This window comes from Neofelis nebulosa, chromosome 18, assembly GCF_028018385.1.
Source record: "Neofelis nebulosa isolate mNeoNeb1 chromosome 18, mNeoNeb1.pri, whole genome shotgun sequence".
NCBI lineage: Eukaryota > Metazoa > Chordata > Mammalia > Carnivora > Felidae > Neofelis > Neofelis nebulosa.
Genome location: NC_080799.1, coordinates 23,223,965 through 23,232,917, shown reverse-complemented (window position 1 = coordinate 23,232,917; position 8,953 = coordinate 23,223,965).

The following is an 8,953-nucleotide window of genomic DNA, read 5'->3' as shown; positions in this document are numbered from 1 at the left end:
TGCTAAACCCTCTATAAAATGGGCAAAACAAAAAAGTGCAGACTGAAGGCATCCAGCCTTGGTAACGGTGTGGAGAAATGGGTCCGTGCAAGTGGTGTTGCTGGAGAGGAAAGCTGGCAGGTTTAGGCAGGGCGATTCGACAGTGCCTACCGCGATTTAAAAAGGGTACGTTATTTTAGCCACTGCTAAGTGAGCGTCTTGGAGAATTACTCACATACAAGCCCAAGGAGGCATAAGTGGGCATGGTCACTGCAAGCATCATTTGTCATAGTGAAAATGTGGAAACAATATAAATGTCTCTAGACACAGAAATGACTAAATTAAAATAATACAACCATATTATGGAGTATTATGAGATAAATAAGAGGAATGAGCTAGATCTAGATGAATGACCATGGGCAGAAGAAGCCCAAGACACCTTCAGTGAAATAAGAGTGGCATAGGATAATAAGCACAGTATAATCCCATCTGTATTGGAATCGATGGAAGGAAACAACGTATAGTATTCCCATAGGAATGTGTGTGCGCGTGCGCATGTTAATACATAGGAAATGGTTGACAGAAGACACATTTAACTGATAAGAGTTGTTGCATCTGGAGAGAAAAGAGGACGGATGAAGGGGGATTTCGGGGGATTTCAAGTGGAACTTTAGTATTAGCTACACTGGAATTTTTTCAAGAATGTATCCATGTGCAAGGAGACATCCGCAGCCTACAAAACAAATTGACAAAGTACACCATTCGAATTGTATTGAGCACTCCCGTGAATTGGTAGGAAGAAGACAAAATTGAAAAAAAAAAAAAAAAAAAAAAGGCAGCAGAAGACGTGAACGGGACTTTTCCAGAAAAGGAAATTCAAGCAACCAATAAACATATAAAAGATGCTCGCTCTCGTTTATAATCATAAAATGCAACTTAAAGCCACAAGGAGATACCAATTCTCACCAGACACGGGCAAAAACTTTCAGGTAAAACATTAGCAAACGCCAGCAAGAATATGCAATACCAGGAATTCTCATGCACTGCTGGTGGGGCGAAAATTGGTCCAGCCACTTTTGAAATCAGGTTGGACTTCGCCCTCAAGTTTTAGGTAAGAAAATCCCGTGACCCAACAGCCTCACCCCCAGGCACATACCTAGGTAAACCTGTAAACAAGTCTGCCAGGGGACATAACTAAGAATGTTCATAATCCCCCCAAACTGAAACCAGTCCGTGTGTGCAGCACCGACAGAATGGGTAAATCATCTGTAGTCCATTCACACAGCAGTACACCAGACGGCAGCAAGAATGAATACGACAGGGGCGCCTGGGTGGCTCAGTCGGTTAAGCGTCCGACTTCAGCCAGGTCACGATCTCACGGTCCATGAGTTCGAGCCCCGCGTTGGGCTCTGGGCTGACGGCTCAGAGCCTGGAGCCTGCTTCCGATTCTGTGTCTCCCTCTCCCTCTCTCTCTGTCCCTCCCCCGTTCATGCTCTGTCTCTCTCTGTCTCAAAAATAAATAAACGTTAAAAAAAAAAAGAATGGATACAACAGGAGCACAAAATTCAGGATGGTGGGTAATTTTTGGAAAGGGGGAATTTTGTCATTGAGGAAGCGCATCTAGGAGGTTCCACTAGAAATGTTCTATTTCTCAACCTGGCTGTTTGTTTCATTGTTATTTTTTAAACCCTGTGTGTGCGCTTTACACACTAGTTTAAAAGGTTTTTTTTAATAAAATTTTTGTAACATTTATTTATTAACGAGAGACAGAGAGACACAGAGCACGAGCAGAAGAGGAAAAGAGAAAAGACCTCCCGTTTGGCTGAACACTCCAAGAGTCAGCACGGCAATGGCAGCAGGGACAGCACAGGACAATCTGCACTCTCAGGTCCTTTTCTCTGCTCGAACCTTGCTGTTGTGGGTCTAGAGGGAAGAAGGAAGCCCATTCTCTTCCCCAGTCGTAGCTCTAGAAAGGCCTACAGACACATCTGACCCAACCTCTTCGAGGTAGAGACCTGAGAGAGGACGTCACCGTATCAGCACAGCTGGCCAGTCTAGACCAATGGGTCTCAACGTTCCTGCCCGCCCCCATCACGACCCGCATGGCCAATGGCCTCCACATGAGTGCCTCGGACTCTAGGACACAAAGAGCCCATGATCAGAAGCACGGACATGACAGAGTCTGATTTATGGGCAATCCCGCAGCAAAACTTACAAGTCAGGAGTGGGGCGAGAGCCCATGTCTGCTGGGACTCCAGCCTTATTCACGGAACCTGGCACAGCCCAACACACAGACGTGGAGCTCAGTTGCATTAACCATTTGTTGCATTAACTTTTATTGCATCTGATTTATTTCTTTTGTTTTAATTTTGTTATGTTTTATATTATTTTTGAGACAGAGACAGAGCATGAGCAGGGGAGGGGCAGAGAGCGAAGGAGACACAGAATCGGAGGCAGGCTCCAGGCTCAGAGCTGTCAGCACAGAGCCTGACGCGGGGCTTGAACTCACGACCCGTGAGATCACCACCTGACCTGAAGCTGGACGCTTAACCGGCTGAGCCACCCAGGTGCCCTGTGTGTGATTTATTTCAACTGACGTCTCTGAACCTTTGAACTGAAGGAAGAGAAAAGGAAATGTTTCAGCCCAGAGGCGGGTGTGGAAAGCTTTCCAGAGTTGCAAAAAGGGCTGAGGTCGTGTAGGAACGAGCCAAGTGCAGGAAGCTGCTCACCTTTACAAAGCCATCCCTCCGTGTCATTTCTCCTCTGCCCTCTGCAGCAGCCGGGACCTCATCTGTCAGCCTCCTGGCTTCCTTGGAAGGGGACTCAGGTGTCCAAAATGGCCACTCCAACCCTGAATCTACTTGGCATCCAAGTTCAACTGCCAGCACCAACTGGGAGTTTCCCTGAGTCTGAGTTCACATTCCAGGGGAGAATCTGATTGGCCAAGCCCATACAAACCACACAGTGATGGGTGGTGGGCCAGCCTATACACTGGCAGTCCCCGGGTCACATGACCACGGTTGGTCCAATCGGCCATGGCAGGGAAGATAAGGGGTGGAGTCATCCACTATAAGAGATGACGGCTGAAGGTGGCAAGGGCTGTGTGGAGCAAAGCCTTCTACAGAGAGGGAGTGGATGGCAGGTGACAGTTAATATCTCTAGTCCTGCGGTTCCTAAGGACTGAAACCTGCCTCTGGAGACTGAGCGAGAGAATCAGGGATGTGGTGGCTTCAAATACATATCTCCAGCCGGAAGCAGGAACATGACAAGAACCGGGAGTGAACCCCTAGTGTCAGACAGCAGTGGGATCCTGGGTCAGCCACCTACTAGCTGCGTGACCTTGGGAAAGTTACTAAGCGTCTCTGAGCCTTCATTTCCTCAGCTGCGTAGTGTAATTAATAATAGAACCTACTTTGTAGGGTTGCGAGGGTTAAAGTTGATGGGGCCCGAAGTAAAGTGTTAGCACAGTTCCCAGAACAAAGGAAATGCTAAGTAATTGTCAGTGCGTTCTTTTGCACAGAGCACCTCATCAACAGACCCCTGGCCACATCACTTGAACACCTGGATGCAGGTGTGCCTGAAGTCATTTACCTTGAACTTTTGGGAGAAATAAACAAACTCCCTTTTGTTTGCCCAAGACCGTGCTAACTGGTTCTATGTCACCTGCAGCCAAAAAGTGTCCTGAAAAAAACACCATAAAGAAGTTCCCCTCCCTCACTGGCTTTCAGATCAGCTTCCATGCAGGGAAAGGGAGCAGTGGACACACAGCCAGTTGGGGGGGGGGGGGGGGGAGACTGCATGTACCCCACGGTCGGCTTTGTCTGTGCTTCCGATCATAGGCTGGATATGTTCGCAGCAAGACGCTCATGTGGATGCCATTGGCCGTGTGGGTCGGGCCAGGGGAGGCTGAGAGCCATTGGTCTACACTGAACAGCTGTGTGGATCTGGTGACGCTCTCTCTCAGTAATGAGATGACACATGGAGATCCATCAACCCTAACCTGCCTTTTTGCAGCCAGGCCACAGCCCAGCTCCTAAGGATGTGTCCAAAGTACTGGGGTCTCCTCACATCCCATACACACACGGACACACACTCTCTGAGATCCCTGGGCATTTCCGATGGTGCTTCTCAAGGGTCAGAGAGCAGACTTTCAGTTTGGCCATATGGACTCCCGCACACGAGGAGCATTTCATCCCTCCAACAGGCTCATTGCATTTTTCACTTAATTATCCATTCTTTTTCCAAATGCTCACCTCCTCTGAGCCAGGCTTTGTGCCTGGGGGCACAGAACGAATGGCCACCGTCCTGGATTTTGAGCGTTTGCAGCCCAGCAGTGCAATCAGCCATGGAACTAAGCGTATGATGTGGTAGGTGTCAGAGGAGAAGAACGGGAACAGTTCTGCATTTCCAGAACTCGCGGTCTCAAAAGTACAGCCTCACTCACTGGGCACGTGATAAAGGAGGTGGAGACTCTGAGAGACAGAGCATGGCCAGCGATGAGAGTGGTGACAGACAAGATCCTGGCAAGAAACAGGGATGTGGTCAATGTGAGAGTCAATAGGATTTTTCAGAAATAGTCTGTCTCTCGGCCTCCTGGTTATGTGGTAGGATTGCATGTCCTTTTACATTGGCTGTGGCCACAGGACTTGTATTAGCCATGACGTTCGAGCAGAGGTCGTAGATGTGGCTACTGAGTGGGCAATTTGGGATGCCACAGATGATGGATGCTCTGTCCACCAGGTCCCTGAGTGAAGAGGGGCTTGTGAGGGGCAGAAAGCATGAGAGAGAACGAAACCTTTATGATTACAGGCCACTGAGACTGGCATGTGGGGGGATGTTTGTTACCGCAGCATTACACAGGCTGCCCTGACTGATACAGTCAGAGAGGGGGACAATGGCAGGGATGACACTGAGCAGGGGTGAGAACAAAAAGCGGTTGGAATTCACAGAACACGCCCCTCTCCTTTTCAGCGCCCCAACCCCAGGTCCCCAGGTCTGGTCCCACAGAGTTGCTGTCTGAGCCACGGCCACAGTCCAGGCCCCTGACGCAAAGGAAGACCTACAGAAAAAGACAGCAGCTGTCTTCATCTTCATTCTGGCAATTTCACTTGATTTCCCTGCAAGGGGCCTGGGGAGGCCTCTCCCTTTCTCTTTATTACATTCTAAGGATTCCTCATTCCCTCTGCGAAGTCTGCATTTGTCCCGAACTCTATCAGCCCCACTGAGCAGCCTAAACCAGAAGCTGTTGGAAAGAGAATCTGCAGAGAAGAACGTCAAAGCCAGGTGCCTGGGGGCACAGGAGGGGCCCCTGAGAAGGGAGCCCCCCGGGGATGGTGCCAGCTTCTCCACACCAGCAGGCTGTGCAGGGGCCCCAGGCTTCCTGTGCAGGCAATTCCGCCTCCTGGGATCCACAGGGACTATATTTCCGCAAATATAAGATGCCATCGATTGAAGGGTGCATCTTTATGTACCGCTAAGAAAGAAAAAATGCTGCCAATTAAAGCCAGACGTGGTGCTTTATTATCACTTAGAATTTTTATTTTATACCAATTGAAAGGGCTCGTGTAGACTTATTTAGGCATAGATTTTTATCCTATATCACTATTGTGCACATAGAAAATGGAAAATACCAGCAAAATAAATTGGTCAAGTTATCCCCAAACATCTTCACATTCAGAGTTCAGCTCTTGTGAATCTCTTTTCAACTCAGACTCATTGATGTTTGTGTTTTTCACACAATATCGTCTTCCGGGACATCAAGAGTGTAGGTGATGTGACATTTCTTGAAAGAGTGTGCCACCTTGTCCCAGAGATTTTATTTCAAGTAGACAGTCACTCTTCAAGTTTTGATGCTGGCACTTCTTTCTAAAGTCTTGCAAAAAGGCATCAGGCAACCTGTGTGACTGCCACCCGCCCAACAAGGACTGTGAGACGCTGTTGATTATGAGACGAAACCTGATTTCAGAAAGGTTAAAATGTGCACAGAGAGAGGGATTGTGTGTCATTGAATCAATGGAATCCGCACCCGCCCTTACTAATTCTGCTTCTAGAGTAACAGGTAAGAGTCTTCGGTCAGTAAGATGTGGGTTCAAATCCCAGCCACCCCCCCCCCTTTCTAGCTTTGTGATGTATTAATCAAGCTTGGCTAGGATCTGCCACAGTTACAAACAACCCCCATGTCTCAGCTGTTTAACACCACAAAAGTTTGTTTAAGGCAAATCTACTCAAGGTCAAGGCAACAGGGTTGGGCAGCTGTCCCCCTCATGCTAACTGCTTAGAACTGTCCAGCCACCTCAACAAAGCCTCGTCCCTCACCACCTGGGTGGGTGGACAGGCAGAGAGAGACAGACTCTGTAATTGCAAGGGGTTGTCCCAGCTTCAGCCAGAAACAGGCACCCATCACTTCCACCCCACATTCCATTGGCCAGAACTAGTCCTACGGCCAGGCCCACCTGCAAGGGGCTGGGAAATGTACTTTTTTGTGTACCCGGGAAGGAGAAAAAAAAAAGCAAAATATTCATGCCAATGGTAAAGTCGAACACAGAGACACTAGGCAACTTGTGAAACCTCTCTGAGCCTTCGTTTCTTACCAAAAGGAGGGTTGCAAATGTGCCTGTTTTTTAAAGTTTATTTATTTATTTTGAAAGAGAGAGCACAAGGCTTGGAGGGGCAGAGGGAGAGGGAGGAAGAAAATCTTAAGCAGGCTCCATGCTTAGCATGGAGCCCAATGCAGGGCTCGAAGCGGGCTTGATCGCATGACCCAGGGATCACAACCTGAGCAGAAATCAAGAGTCGGACACTTAACGTACTGAGCGACCCAGGTGCACCGAATGTGTCTCTTTCTTTGGCTGTTATGAAGGATGCCACATGGGACACGCTTTGCATCGTGCCTGGCACACAAAAGCGTTCAGTGAATGCTGGCTGTGGCCCCCTAAAGGCACAGAGAACACCCTTCCCACCTGGAAACAACCATTCTTGCCCCCAATTCACTCCCCGAGGCATCTCCTCTCTCGGATGAAAGAGTCTCAGAACCCTATGTCCTTCTCATGATTTTCAGACCCCTCTCCATTCAGGTCTTCCCCCGAGAAGAGACCTTCATAAGGACTCATCACCCCTCTGTGTCTCTGCTATCTGACCCAGGCACCTCCGAACACTTGCTGTGTGACTCTTGCCAAGTGCACAGCCCTCTCTGGGGCCTCAGCTGCCTCATCCACCTCACCCCTTCCCCTAGCCCACGGGTGCCAGGTACACAGGTTGGAGAGGGGGGCTGGGGGTGGGGGGCGCTGCGGTATGTTGCCAGAGCTCTTGTTTTCCAAGACAAGGTGAAAAATCCCCATTTTTGTGTAAAATACACCAGCTTTGTAATGGTGACAACTGTTTCTCAGGAAGAAAATTAACTCTATGCACGCCAAACAAAACTTGGGGCAGGGTGGGGGGCGGGGCTTGCTTTGTTGAGCTTCCACACTCTGTCTACAGGCTGGGTCTGTGAGAAGCCAGAGGTAGGACATTTTCCCCTTGAATAGACGTCCCTGGGCCCCAGCACTTTACTGTTTCCCCTCTCAGGAGAGGAGCTCTCGCACCCAGGAAGCAGTCTCTCCCACCCAGGAAGCAGTCTCTCCCAGAAGGGCCACTGGACAGCCGGACGGGCCGATCCTGGAGAAATGGGGGTTGATCAAGCAGTAGGATCTGCTGGTAACTGTGTCAGCTGGTTTGATCACAACCAAGTCCTCATAGCGGACACGTCAGTGACTAAACCCATGTCAGCGCCTAGGCTGGGCACACTCAGAAGAATCAAATCCAGGCCTTGCCCTGGGGAAGCTTCCACACACAGGAGACGACAGACAAGAAAAACAGGCCACTGCAATAGCAGATCCGGGGGTGCAAGGAGGGGATGTGGCCTGCCTGGAGAGTGTGGCCAGGGAAGGCTGCCCCGGGAAGGGGCATCTGCCCAGGAGGTAGTGTTTTCTAGGCAGAGGGGACTGTGTGTGCAAAGGCCTACGGGCATGCATGTGCTTGGCTCCTTGAGGGGAGGGCAGTGCTGCAGACAGTCCCAGGAACCAGGGAGCAGGAGGAGGGGAGGCGGGTGAAGGCGGAGGGCCCTGAGGTCCCCACTCCCCCCACCTCATCCCCAGTTCCCCTGGCACAGAGCCTGGCACTAGTTGGCATCAGTCAAATAGTCTCCTCGGCAGGTCTCCACTCGGCTGCTCATTCTAATCACCTACAGAGTCTGCAGAAGCTACAGTGTCTGGGCTCCACCAGAATTTCTAGAGAAGCACCGGAATCCGCATTGTTTTCAAAAGCTCCCCTACGGGAGTCTAACATGCGGCAGGAGTGGACAACAGAGCAGCATGCTGCTCCCGGCACTGGGCGCTCCCTAGGCGCCAGGCTCTGTGCAAGATTCTTCTGTGGGTGGTCACTACATCCTGGCAGCGGCCCGAGAGTGAGGCTGGCCCGGTGTCCTCAACTGCCCAGATGCCGGAGGGGGAGGCAGACGAGTTAACTTGCCCAGAGACTTATGGCTGGCAGTGGACTCTGAAGTTAGTCCCACTCCAGAATGCAGAAGCAAGGAGGAGAGGGAGGGAGGGAAGAATGTGGAGAGATGGATGGATGGGTGGATAGAAAGAAGGAAAAGGAACGGAACGATGATGGACGGATGGATGGATGGATGGATGGACCGAAAAAATGGATGGGTGGTGGGTGGGCGGGTAGAAGGAGGGAAGGAGGAAGGGAAGACGGAAAGACGAGAATCAAGGCGGGAGGGAGGGGAGGAATAGTAGTGTGGGGAGCGGTTGAAGGGATGAAAAGAGAAAGCACGAATTAATGAATTACGGGAGAGATGAACGCGGACAAAAGGGCGGCGAGCCGCTGCCCTGGGCGAGCTCCGGTCCCAGGGGACCAGGCCGCGGGAGCCGAGGGTCGGGAGAGACGGGTCTCAGGCCGGCGCCCTCCGGCCCCTGCAGGCCAGAGCCGCGCC